The 13,783-nt window shown below is 48.8% G+C and overlaps 1 protein-coding gene across 8 annotated transcripts in view; it reads left to right on the top strand.

Annotated features, from left to right (window-relative positions):
- The first annotated feature begins 8,154 nt into the window (after positions 1-8,154).
- The window catches only part of MTMR3 (myotubularin related protein 3), a 75,283-nt gene continuing 69,654 nt past the window's right edge, over positions 8,155-13,783 (top strand). For all 8 annotated transcript variants that reach the window (XR_009488827.1, XM_059863499.1, XM_059863498.1 and 5 more), the window contains exon 1: positions 8,155-8,292. The gene's annotated coding sequence lies outside the window, so the exon portion shown is untranslated. The remainder of the gene's footprint in view (positions 8,293-13,783) is intronic.

Genomic DNA, 13,783 nt, shown 5'->3' with positions numbered 1-13,783 from the left:
TCAGATGTGGAAGAGGAGAATTTCTCCATGAAAAAATCTTTGGAAAATGAGCTTTTATTGAAAGGCTCCTTCCCCGGTGCGATCCATGGCCGTGAGGAAGTTGTTCAGCACTGAAGGTAAGGGTGAGGATGTTCAGATGTCACAAGGACGAATGCCCTGTTCCGGCAGCGCTGTCCCGGTGCCCTGACAGCTCCCCAGGGATCACCTCCTGACTCTGTCTGTGTGGGGAGGCTGCTCCCCGCTCAGAGGGTGACAAGACACAAAAGCAGCTTTTTCATTTTGAGCCCCACAAAAAGCACCAGGAGAAGAACAGAAAGGCTGGAGCAACCCCTGGGATGTGCTGCTGGAGGTCAGGGTGTTTTCCTTGCTGGGCTGTCATGGACGCTGCAGTCCAGCTTCCCCAACAGCACCACGGCTTTCAGCTTTGCTCAAATCCCACCTCAAAGTCCCAAATGACACCTGGGGCTGGGGAGAGGATCTGCTTTGCTGTGCAGCCCCAAAGGGAGCTGTTCTGCTACTCACACAGGAGTCTCAGCCCACACCCAAACCAGGTGAGGACCCTGTTGCCCCCCCTGCTTCTCCAAGGGACACCAAAGAGGGATTAATGCTGCTCACGCACAGGTCAGAGGGGCCAGGGAACCCTGAAGGACCAGCACTCTTAAACATACTTAAAAAATAGAATAAAATGAAAGAGTAATGAAATGGCTGAGGAAAATGTCAGCATAATAAAAAAAAAAAAAAGAGACCTGCAGTGCTAAATTGCAAAGTTATAGAAATTGGCCATTAAATGTTCAAAGCAGCTGAAGTGCAATTACAGTAATAGGCATGAATCAGGATAACCCTGGGCTTTGCAATATTTCAATCCAGCTCTACTTTTTCCTTTTTTTCATTTTATCTTAACAATATATACACTAACTTATCAAGGACTAATGGAAGTTACAAACCTTGGAATCACAGAATCATGCAGATTGGAAAAGTCCTCCAAGTCTGACTAATTATCACACTGGCAACTAGACCAGCCACTAAGTGCACACCCATGCATTTTCTGAACATTCCCAGAGATGGGAACTCCACCACTGCCCTGGGCAGCCTGGTCCAGGGCTGGACAACCCTTTGAGTGAAGGAATTTCCCCAAATCCACCCTAAGCCTGCCCTGGCCCAGCCTTAGGCCATTCTCTCTCCTCCTGTCCCTGTTCCCTGGGAGCAGAGCCTGACCCCCCTGTCTGTCCCCTCCTGGCAGGAGCTGTGCAGAGCCCCAAGGTCCCCCCTGAGCCTCCTTTTCTCCAGGCTGAGCCCCTTCCCAGCTCCCTCAGCCCCTCCTGGGGCTCCAGCCCCTTCCCAGCTCTGTTCCCTTCCTTGGACACGCTCCAGCCCCTCAATGACAATGACACCTTCCACAGCATGTCCTTGGCAGCCACAGAGCCAAAGGTGTCAGTGTTAAACTGTTGACCTGATGGATCCCACAGTAATTTATTAACTATATCTTCCATTTTCCATCAGGCTCCAATTAACCTCCTCTAAGTTTACCCTTAACCTAAAGGCTTATTGTAGGATAATTTTTATTTTGGTCACTAATGAAAGTCACCAGAGGTGATCCAAGATGCCTCTCCCTTGATGCCCTGGTGGCACTGCAGCGGTGCAGGGGCAGGAATGACTGTTCCCATTGTTCCAGGAGGCTGCAGCTACAGCGTCCACCTGGCCAGAGGAACCAAGAACTGCTCACCTTTGGAGTTTTAATGGAGCAAGTTCCTATGGGTGGGAATTCCCAGCAGGCGCAGCCCTGAGCAGGTTACCAGGCTGTGTCTACAGGAAGGAATTATCACTGAAGATATTCAGCTAAAATAATATAATCTTCTAATGATACTTCAAGCAGCTCCTCCGATCCAACAGCTTCTTGCCCTCTCTTTGCCTGCTGTTTCTTTAATTATCCAACCTCAGGAGGAAGGTGATTAAGTGCTTATTAAGGAAAATAGATATGGTTTATTACAAAAAGCATTTTTTTCAGGCAGTTTTGTTGTAGCAACACAGCACATGACACAGGTTAGAGTTGTGCCAGTATGCTTTTCCAGAGAAAAGACAGGTTCAGAAGAAAAGGCTTTCAACCTTTTACTTTTTAGCTCATGAAACAAACAATGTCATGGGATGGTTTGAGTGGGAAGGGATCTTGAAGTTCACCCCATTCCCACCCCATGCCATGGGCAGGGACACCTCCCACTATCCCAGACTGCTCCAAGCCCTGTCCAGCCTGGCCTTGGGCACTGCCAGGGATCCAGGGGCAGCCACAGCTGCTCTGGGCACCCTGTGCCAGGGCCTGCCACCCTGCCAGGGAACAATTCCTTCCCCATATCCCATCTATCCCTGCCCTCTGGCAGTGGGAAGCCATTCCCTGTGTCCTGTCCCTCCATCCCTTGTCCCCAGTCCCTCTCCAGCTCTCCTGGAGCCCCATTAGGCCCTGGAAGGGGCTCTGAGGTCTCCCTGGAGCCTTCTCCTCTGTAGATAAAGAGACTCAACTCTTCCAACCTGTATCCATAGGAGAAAATGATGAGTCTAACATGAAGCAATATTAATCTAATAGTAATCTCATATGGATTATTAGTCTATTAAAGAAAATAACATAAGCATCCATCTAACAAGATGTCTGGACATTCTGCCCACACTGAGCTCCTGGCACATCCTCAACACCAATGGCTTCAGCTTGCACTACCAGGTGGCATCCTTGCAGTGCCAGGCTCAGCAAGCTGTGCTCCTACCTGGAAACATGGTCCCCAAAGCCATTTCCAGTGTTTGCTCAAAAACATTGTCTCTGTTCCACTGAATTTGAAGTTCTGAGTCCCCCAAGTGTTCCTATTTGAGTAGTCCTGTGATAATCATCTTGATGGGCAGCCAAGGCAGCATCCTCGTGCTGCTTCCCTGCAGCAAAGCGTCGCTAATGGCACATCCTGTTGTAAAACAGGGTTATTAGAAGACAAAAAAAATCTTAAAATCAGGCTCTTGCAAAATGTCCTGACCAAAATGAAATGTATGTAATAAAAATGTCATTATTTTCAAATTATTCATCTACTTTGCAAGGGAATGAGTCAGAGCATCTGTTTTGGGGCACCATCAGGATGACTGGCAGTGCCTCTCTCCTGGCACATTTGAATCAGGGGTGGCTCTCATGCTGTGCTGACCCCAATGTCACCTGCTGCCACTTGTATTGAATGAACAATGAAACAGCACTTGTTGGGTGGGAGCAGGAAGAATGGAAACACCTACACATAGAGGAACACAGTGTAAATACTGTGGTCAGGGTCAGCATTCTTTTCAAGCATTCATCAAAAACCCAGGAGAGTAAAATGAGTGAAACATTTATATGTAATAAAATATGAAAACCCAAACAAAATAGGAGAGATGGAATGAGGAGAGCTGGTTTTGGGTAAAAAATCTGACCAAGGGAGCCAGTTTGGAGCCCTGAGTAAGCAAAGTGCCCTGTGTTCCGTGGTCTGACTGTTCTTACTGAACCAGGACTTGGTGTGCTGTTTTTTTAAGACATATCTAACCCTGCCATCAGTTCTTCACCATAACAGAAACAGCCTGTAAACGCCGAGGTGGCTGTTGGGGCCACAGGAGGGAAGTGTATTAAAGGGCCCTGGGTGGCACCAGGGGCAGGAGAGGACTTGGCACACCTTTGGTTCTGCTCCAGGTGAGGATGGCTCCAGGACTGCAGCTCCTGTGCAGGATGGGCGCGAGAGCAGCCTCTGCAAAGGTGATCTGAGGGACCAGGGTAGGGTGACCCAGGACAGGCTGCTCTCACCTCACCACCACCGTGTGCAGATTTTAACAGAGCCAATCACTCAAGTGACATTTGGCCTGCAACTGCAGCCCAAGGAATATCTTCCCACACCAGGCACCTCTTTCCTTTCCATAAGAAGCCAGTTGGTAACTCCGTGGCTGTGCCCCAAATGGTGAGAACAGTTTGGAAAGGACTCACTGGGCTTTTAGGGTCAGCTGTTGGTGGCAATGGCATCAGGGGACAGCAGCTCTGGGAAGGATGACCCAGAGCCTCGGGACTTGAGCTGCTGGAAGCTCTGGTGTTCTCATGTTTCAGCCCAGACTTCTCATGGCCATCGGATACTTGTTTGCTCGTACAGGAACATCACCCTTGCTCTTAAGGGAGATGTGTTTACTGCTGTGTTTACTCCCTAAGTTTCACAAAGAACAACTGTATCTTTTCTCAGCATTCAGGTTTTCTGGCTAAACAAGTTATTTCAAGATCCTTGTATAAGAAAATATCAGGATTGGCCTATAATTACTTTCCAGTCACATTTTAAGTTTGTGTCCCCTGATTAAAAGTGACCAGAGCTGCATGCATAATTCCAGAGAAGATTGCAGCAGAGGCTTCTGTAATGGCATTAACATTCCCCTTCTCCTGGAAATACCTCCATGTGTGTGTGCTTTTTGTCAGATCTGCTTCAGATTGGGAGTTTTTTCATCATCTCGAGATCAACAAATACATCCAGATTTTTCCCTTCTACTGTCATTTCCAAGTGATGAGCTCCCAGCTTGCAGCAGAGATTCTTGTTAGCAATTCCCAAGGGCATGACCTTGTACTTTCCACTATTAAATTTCATCCCATTTCCAGTGTGCCAGCACTCCATGTTATCCAGCTCTTCCAGCAATACAGCTATTCCTGCTGCACAGCCAGCACCTCCCAGCTTTGTGCCATCAGCAAATGCCATCAGCTCCCTCCTACCTTTTGTTCCAAGGCCTGTCTGAAAAATATTGTGCAGGAGTAAAAGCACACACGGGCCAGGCTGTGGTCCTGGGATACAGGGAGATGAGGCTACCTGGGGGGAACATGGGAATCCAGGCACTTTCTGCCCACCCTTCCCTTTGTAATCTCACAAATTCCCTTGGTGCATCCACAGCTGGTGCATGTTTGAGGTGATTTCCCTACTTTTTCCACCTAGTTTTTTTTTTATGGACCTGCTTTCCACTAATTTACTGAATAAGTTAATGCATCTATTATATATCCCTGTCTAGGAAACAATTATCAAGGGTATAATCTTAGTTAATCTTAGTTTAAAGCAATCAATCTTTATGTATGTGTGTGTGTAAAGACACATCACATTTTTATTTTACATTTTTAAACTTACTTGCCTGTCCCCAACTTTTTCCTTTTTATTTTATATTTTAAGTTTTTAATACTCTTGAGGTCACACTAACAGGTGTCTGAATGGCTGGATTGCTTTACTTCCTCCAGCTTAAAACCAGCCATTGCTTCAGGAGTTTCTCCATAATTCATTACCACCCTCCACCCCTCAAATTAAAACCCCTGTACTGGACCAGTGAGGATACACTCTGGGTCCTTCAGGACTCTGGGTTTGGGAACACCTTGTTCCCTGAGCTGTATGTCAGGTTCTCACAGGCCTTGTTCTCCCTTTGGGTCCAGTAATTTCCATTTCCATAAAATAATTCTTATGCTTTGCTCTGATCATCATGGAAAATAGAAGTAAAAGTCATTTAACACTGGGCCATGTATTAAAAAATAGACTGGAACACAAGATACAGAGAGGTTTGGGACACAAGACATGGAATGTCTCTGTGCACTGTGTGTGACCAGATTGGTAAAGATAAAATGTACAAATATAACAAGCAGCTGGAAAGTTCCAGCTTTTCCTGTCACAGGGATGGGATGGCACTGCAGGATTTCCCCCACTTTAGGGACCAGAAGGAGCACCCAGCAGGTTCTGCTGTACAGGAGCCCCCGGTCTCCAGGATCCAGCTTCCCAAAGTAGGTCACATTTGATCTCCCTCCAGGCACACTGCAAAAGGCAACATTTAACAGGGACTTCTCAAAATTCATATTTTGCTTGCTGATGCTGTCAACACACATCTTTTCAGCTACAGCTCTACTGGATCTACATATTTTCATTTCTTTTGGGTGCAAACAGGCCAGGAATCCTGTTTTTCCCTTCAGTTACCTGTATTTCTTCCAAAGTTCCTCTGAAAGTACATATTGACATTCAGATCACATTTGCATTTAGATGATGGCTTGTTGTTGGAAAAAATTCCTTCAGAGGGGCTGATTAAGTCCCTTTCAAATGTCTGCTGTCCCTGACCAAGGGAGCCAAACCAGAACACAGCTCACTGCGTGGCTCATATCTGAGTGTGAAGACACAGGCTTCTGTATTTTGCATTGTTCCCTCTGAACACTTATGCTCCTTCCAGCTTAGACATGACCTAATGACAGACTGAAGTCCATCTGTTACAATGACTAGCCTTGGACTCAGAGGGAGAGTCCTGGGGATAATTTAGGAGTGCATTTTATAGCTACTTGCAAGCATTTCATTTCAGATCAAGGCAAACACGAGGAGCAGGTGGAAATCTCCCGCAAAAGTACAACCTGACCTACATATGGTATTGTAAATTAAAGATATGTATAAAAATAAAACATTAACGATCCATCACAGTTGCAACAAAACCCAGATATAAATCTTGCTGCTGGAAAGGAGTGCCATTGCACAAGGCTTAGCTAGAGCTTCATTTTGGAACCAGCAACCTTCCTGCCACCTCCAACACTGCTGCTACTCTCCAGCTTTCCTGTGTTTTCTGTAGCTTAACGCTCACAGGCCTTTTGCTTTATCTCAGTCTCTCAGTTTCCATGTGGTTTTTGGCAGTCCTGCCTAGTGCTGGCTCCCAGCTCCCCGTTACCTCATGCTTTAGGAGCCATGGGCTGTGCAGGGTGGCTTGGACAGCGCATGGCCTGGTGGCGTGGGGCCACACATGTTCCCACAGCTGAGCTGAATGTCACAAAAGAAACACTGGAAACATTGGCCAGAAGACCTTGCACACCAGAATGGCTTCTGTAAATCACAGAATATTCTGAGTTCAAAGGGACCCATGAGGATCATCAAGTCCAAACCTTAAATGAATGGCCCTTACACGGATTGAACCCACAGCCTTTGTGTTAGCGGCACCACCCTGACCTAATCCCAAGTTATATCTGAGTTAGCTCATAACTGAGCTAATCCCAAGTTATATCTGTTCAGTGGAACAGAGTGTTTCTCCAGGGATTTTTGAGGATCCTGAGGAGGATGGATGGCAGCGAGGTGTGGGACCTCAGCTCCCCTCAGCACACACTTCCACTGTTACCTGACCCACAGATTGGCCGAGGTGGCTGCCAAACCTCTGCTGAGACCCTGTCTGTTCCACAGCCATGCTCAGCCAGTGCCAGGCTTATGGACCTGACAGGGGAATAATGGGCCAAGTTGGCTTCACAGAATCACAGAACCACAGAATAGCTGGGACTGGGAGGCACCTCTGGAGATCATCCGGTCCAACCCCCTGGAGATGGTTATCTTGAGCAGGTGACACAGGAATACTTCCAGGGTTTGGATTATTCCAGAGAGGGAGTCTCCATGCCCTCCCCGGGCATCTGGTCCAGTGCCCTGCTCAATGGATAGCTCTTCCTCATGTTGAGGTAGAATTTCCTGTGTTTTAGTTTTATGGCCATCGCTCCTTGTTCTCCCTCTGGGCACCACTGAAAACAATCTGGTACTATCCTCTGACACTCCTTGGAGATATTTGCACGGATTGATGAGATCCCCTCGGAGTTTTCCCTTCTCCAGACTAACCAGGCCCGGCTCCGGCAGTGTCTGCTCCTCAGGGAGATGCTCAGTCCCTTACTCATCCCTGTCGGCCCTGCCTTCCATCCTCTGAGGGGCCGAGGGATGGCAGCCGCCTCCTGAGGGCACGGCGAGCGCTGAGGCCAGCGGGGCCGCGACGTTACAGATTAGAAAAAACTTTTCACCGTCCAGGCGGTCAGACCTCGGAAGGGGCTGCCCAGGGAGGTGGTGGAGTCACCCTCTCCCGGGGCCTTCGAGAGGCGTCTGCATCTGCCGCTGGGCGATATGGGGTGGTGGTTAAGGGGTTACGGTGGCGGTGCTGGGCTGACGGTTGGAAGAGACGATCTTAAACCAGTAGGTGCTCTTAAACCAGCAGATGATCTTAAACCAGTAGATGATCTTCCAACCTTGGTAGCGCCGCGATTCCCTGATTCCGTGACCCCACGGTCCCTTCAGCGCGGGCCGGGGGCCGCCCCCCCCTTCCTCCCCTCCCCTCAGGGCGGAGGGCGGGAGCGGCGCGCGCCCGGCCCCGCCCCGCGGGGGGAGGAGGGAGGAGGCCGCGCGGCCGCCATGTTGTTGTGTCCGTGAGGCGGCGACGGCGGCCCCGAGCCCGCAGCGACCCCGGCCCCGGCAGGACGCCGCGCCCCGGCACGGGCGGGGGCTCCGCGCCATGCCCTGCCCAACGGTAAGGACCCGCCGGGGTGCCCCTTGTCCTGCAGCGGGGAGGGCTGGCCCGCCGCGCCGGGGCCTGGCGGAGCGCGGCCGCGCTGTCACTGAGGGCCGCACACGCCCCCTCGGCTGCGGGTGAGGGGCGGTGGCGGGGCCGGCACGGCGCCCTCGGCACCGCTCCGCTCCGCTCGGCACGGCCGGCAGGAGGAGGAGAAGGCGGCCCGGTTCCGCGGCCGCGGTGCTCTGGCCTCTCGTCCCCGGGCGAGCGGCGATGCCGGCCGGCCCGGGGCCGGGCCCTGCGCTGCCGGGTTCGGGCGGCCGTGGCAGGGTGGGCTCCCCGGGGCAGAGGGGCTCCTCCTGCCCGAGGCCTGTGGGCCTCGCCCGACGCTGCCGCCCCCCGCCCGGCCCGTTGGGGTGGCCGGTCCCCGCCGAGCCCGGCCGGGGATCGTCCCATGCCGCTGGCAGCCGCCGGCCCTTGCTCGGCTGCTCCGGCCGCTGGGGCTGTGGTGTCAGCAGTGTTCAGCTGCCCTTGTGCGTGCGGCCGAAATTCCTGTTCCTTTTCTAAGTGGGACTTGTTAAGACTTTTTATTTATATGGTTTGGGGGCTTTAATTACGCCTCTTCCCCGTGTTCCTTTTAACAGTCCTGTTCTTTCGCTAGGATATGAGCAGATGTTGCCCTTCCCCGGTAAGTGCTTTGCCCCCCAACGTGGAGTTTAAGTTTGTGCATTGAAGTTGTTCCTGCTCTTGCTCTTTTAGAGAATGTTTTCTTGATCAGCAGATGAGGCCTGGTATTTCTTCACAACTTTATACAGGAAACGGATTTCTTTCCTTTCTGTACACACTTCCCTTACTGTGGGAAGGTTGGGTGTGAGCTTGTAACTCTTGCAGACTTCAGGTCTTGTAGGCACTTTCCTGTGTGCTTCACCTGTTTGTTTTCTTGTGTGATGTAGCCATGTGCAATAAAGCTTTCTTTTAGAAGAAAAGAACTTGGCTAGTGAATCATGTCAGGTAGTGCTGAGTGGAAGCACAGCTTGGCTTGCTGGTGAATATAAAAGCATATTTATATTATTTATATTATAAAGGCGAGTCTACTGGGAAGGGGTGGCAGCGTGACGGAAGGAGCTGTGACAGGTTTGTTGTAGTACCTGTCATGCTCTGAGCTTCAGTGTCTTTTGTCTGCTGTTAAAGCATGTAGTATTTGGAAATAAACTTTTTTGGTGGAGATGAAGGAGGTTTTATGAAGGAGTGCTTGTAAACTGGAGGGGAGGAGGCTGACATCTGATACCTGCTTTGCTTCAGCTGTTATTGATTACAGTGGGCTTGAGAGATAGAAGTGGTGTTTTCTTTCCTAGCACAGGAAATACTGGGCTGTAAGTGTTGAAACTTTGTGCAGATAAGTGAAGGCGGGGCATGAGGTTCTAAAGTGCTTCAGTGACAAATGGTTCTGTGCCTCCTTTGGAGCTTGGGGAAGGGCAAAGGTGCACCAACAGTGATAAATCTCTGCACTGAAAGGTGCTCTTGTCCCACTTCAGGTTATAGGAATGATAAATGGAGAGCCAAGCTGAATTCTCTCACTGGCAGTGCTATAGGTGCCTGTCTGGGGTACTGTTAGTAACTATTGCATGAACTGGCTGCACTAGCAATTATTAAAATATCAATGTTAACCTGCTCAAGGAACAAGCCATGCAACCCAAAAATGATACCATAGAAGTGGAATAGGTCATCTTGATAAGCTCTCATTTAATTTTATTTATTTATTTTCCATAAAAATGGCCATCTGCAGCTGGAGGAGACAGAAATGGAGCCTGCCCAGGCTTCTGAAATAGAGGATACAATATTTTATCTCAGATCTCATTCCACCTACATGCAAGCCAGGATGATGGAGAGAAGTATGTTGTCAGCTTGCAGGAGTAGGAGGAATGTGGCTGTGCAGTACTTTGCTGGCAAGTAACCTGAAAAAAAGGAGTAACTTAGGAGAAGGGGATCTTTGGGCTGCTGGAGTAACAGGCAGGAGCCTGGCAAGTCTGGTGGGACAGGGAATTGTCTCTGGAGGAACTGGCTTGGCATCCAGCATGGAGCTTGAGATCATTTCGCCTGCACAGCTCAAAGGGCTGTGAAGGCTGTTCCTGCTCTGGTGGCTTCCTTCTGGGAATTGTAACTGGATACAACAGGATAGGACTCTTCCAGTTGGTGTGGATGGTGTCTTCAGAGCACGTGACTCCAAACAGCCAGATTAGTGCTTATCAAATCCTGTGAACCAGAATGAAACATCCAGATACTTAAACATGCATGAGTTTCATAGTAGCTTTCACTGGCTGGATCAAAGTAAAGTCATGTTTCTCTCAAAATAGCCTGCTAGATACTGAATTGCCTCAGAAACAACTGCAACTGTTCTGCATTTGTCTCCAGCCTGAGTAGCTGGTGGTGTAAAGATCTGCCTGTGAGATCCCATGTGGGTTTTAAACTCTGAGAAATGAGCTTCATGTCTTGGAACTTCAGCCCTCTTCTAGATATCGGTGCTGTAACTTCCAGTGCTGTCAGGAAAACTTTAGAGATATCTTAGGGCTCAGTTTGTGCTGTAATTCTTGTGAAAAACTGGTTTGTTTAAAGGCAGGTATTTCTTACTTCGCAGTGCTTCAAAATTTCAGGGTGATTGAGTGGTTTGCATGAAAGACCTCAAAGTGCAGTTAGTGACAGACTGAAGACCTTGAAGTGAAGTCAGTGGCAATTGAGGAATTGGAAATACTGGCATTTTACTGGGACTGTTTACAGCAAAGAGCTGGAGCCCTCAGCTCCTGCTGCTTTCCAGCTTCTGCCTTGGATGCCTTAGCCCCAAACATTGCTGTGTGCATTGCAAACGTGTCAGCTGCCTGTGGGATGGGCAGAGGTCACAAACCACAGCCTCCTTTGGTGTCAACTGGCCATATTTGGAGGGCAGCTTTAGCAAAACAGCCCCAACTTTGTCCCTTTGCTTTGAGCAGTTGAGAAGCACTGACAGAATGGACTTGATACCACACTCCATTTTACCCTTTACCAGAAGGGTAAAACGGAGCGTGAGTCTCCCTAAGCTGTTGTTCCCCTCACCTGCTTAATAGTTTCTGGTAGTGGTGCCAGGGGGTGACCCCCAGCTGGCTGTAGGTTTTCCAGGGGCAATGCATCATCCCTTAAGGAAGGCCTTGAGTCCATCCCTGCTGCTCAGAGCTACAGAGAGGAGCCAGCCTGTAGCAGCAGGCAAGAAATGCAGCACGATCTTATTGCAAGCAGTGGTATCTCAAAGTTCAGTCTGTTACGAGGTGTCAGGTTGTGCTGCTCTGAGCCTCAGGTGCTCTGCTCTCCTTCAGGAAGTACCAGTGTGCACCTGGAAGTGAGGCTTGGGCCTGCAGAGCCATGCAAAGTGAGCTGGGGAGGCAGGGAGGGAGGGCAAACAGGCAACTTTCTGGAATGTTGGTTGAAATGGAAAAGCTGTTTCTGGAGTCGTGGATGTCCAGCAGGAAGCACTGTTTGTAAAGGCTTCACCTAAAACACAGTTGCTGATGCCTGGCTTTGGTTTGTCTTCTGAAACTCCTCAGACTTGGAATCTTCAGGTGAAGTCTGGAAAGCAGCAGTTGTTTTGACACATGAGTGTGGCTGCAGATTAAGCTGGTAACTGGATGTGTGCTCTGTAGGACTTCCTGGATCCTTCAGAGGCACTGTTCCTCCTCGTGGGTATTAATGCTGAAAATAGTTGCAACGAGGTAACCATGGTAAGATCCATCTGGAAGTTTTTTTGGAATTTGTGTGTGTATATGCATGAGTGAGGCAGCTAATGGCTTTGTAATAGCTATCGTGGTGGTGGAACTCTTCCAGACTCTGATAAGGAAGGGGGAAAAACCCAGGCTCTACAAAAGACTTCCTAAATAGGGAGTTCTTGGCCTTCTTGGGGGAGCTGGATTTCAGAAGACTTGAGCTGGTTGTTCCTTGTTCAGTGATATTGTAACTAAACTTATCCAAGCTGCTGTATTGAATTATTCCCATTTCTGAAAAATTATTACGTTGAGCAAGACTCCAGTGGAAGTTGATTTTGGAGTAGTAAATCCATAATTTTTCTTCTTGATTAGGAATGCAGTGAAAAGCTGTAGAGTAGCATTGGTGGGCTGGCTTGGGGGCAGGCAGTTGTACGTAACTACTCATGCCAGTAATGAAATGTGTCCTCAATAACACAAACAGATAGATCCTAAGCAGTATCAACCTCTGTTTTTAAAGAGGAATTGAACCAAAATACTGAATTGTAAATACTTCAAAATGCAGCTTTGCAGTTGGGTGTTAGTTGATTGAGGGCAGAACATCAAAGAAACTGAGGCTTGGAGGAGCCCTGGGAGGTGACAAGCAAAGCAAGTTGTTCTTTGCCTTGCTCAGCACATCTGGCTGTTGTTTGCAGCGTTCATTGTCATGGGCTGACAAACCACGATGGAAATGGGGCTGGGCTTGCTGTAGAGAGCTTCATCCCAGGTGCTGATGGAGCTGATGCAGTCCCTGACTTCTGTGGCATTGGTTGTTCACCACCTGATTCTGCAGCATACAAGGGATCAGCTTCAAAGTTGATTCTGTATCTGGTGAAGCCTCAGAACTAGTGCTAGATGAGCTTAGCTTGGGCAGTTATCCTGTCACCTGTGGAATCAGCTTGAAGCTGGAATGAAATCAGGAACTTAATGTTAGTCCCTGGCCACTTGGGAAGAGCTGGGCTTTCCAAAGGGCAGCCAGAACAGACCAGCCCCTGACTGGGGTGTGTTCTTCAGAGGGAGAGCCATAACAGGGAATGCTCAAATCTTTGGACTTCTGGGACTGGACAGCAGGGAAGGCTGCCATGAGGCTCAGAGCTTCCAGAGCACGGTCTAGAAGGCGTGTGGGAAAGACTTGTATTCTGTTACTTTGATATTTAACTATCTTTCTCCATCCTGTGTGTGTTGATCTCAAGCTGTATGTTCTGTGCTCCCCTCCTTTCGATTTTATTCCAAAAACTCCTGCATCATCTGCAGAGTGACCTTGTCTTGGGTTAATTTCAGAACTGAAGTTATTCTTTACTGGGCCTATCTCTAGCAGATACACCAGATTTAACCTCTCAGGTCCTGCTTGGTTTAGCCCTTACTGAGATAAGAACTGAAAAAGACTTTTCCCACTCTTATTTCTGCTGCCTACTTTTGAAGTGGGCATCATTGTCCTAGTAACTTTACTTCCTGGATGTGTTTCTCCCTTGCTGTGAGCATACCAGGTCCATGGCTAAGACTTCTACAAAAGGCTCTTGTACCCTATTTTAAGAAAGATTTTCATAAGGGAAAACCAGTGAAAATGGTATAAATCTTTCTTTAACTGAGATTTCTGAAAACAAAGTAGCATGAACTAAATCTCCAGGGTACCTGTCTGTATGATGAAGTCTTTTGTATATACAAGTCTAATAGCCTCTAAGGATTTTGGATTGTTCTGGTACTCTGAGGTTTAGTTTCTGGAACATGTAATAAGTATGGGGGAA

Source organism: Haemorhous mexicanus, chromosome 19 (assembly GCF_027477595.1).
Source record: "Haemorhous mexicanus isolate bHaeMex1 chromosome 19, bHaeMex1.pri, whole genome shotgun sequence".
NCBI lineage: Eukaryota > Metazoa > Chordata > Aves > Passeriformes > Fringillidae > Haemorhous > Haemorhous mexicanus.
The sequence above is the reverse complement of the archived record's forward strand: the minus strand, read 5'-3'. Positions and strand labels throughout refer to the sequence as shown.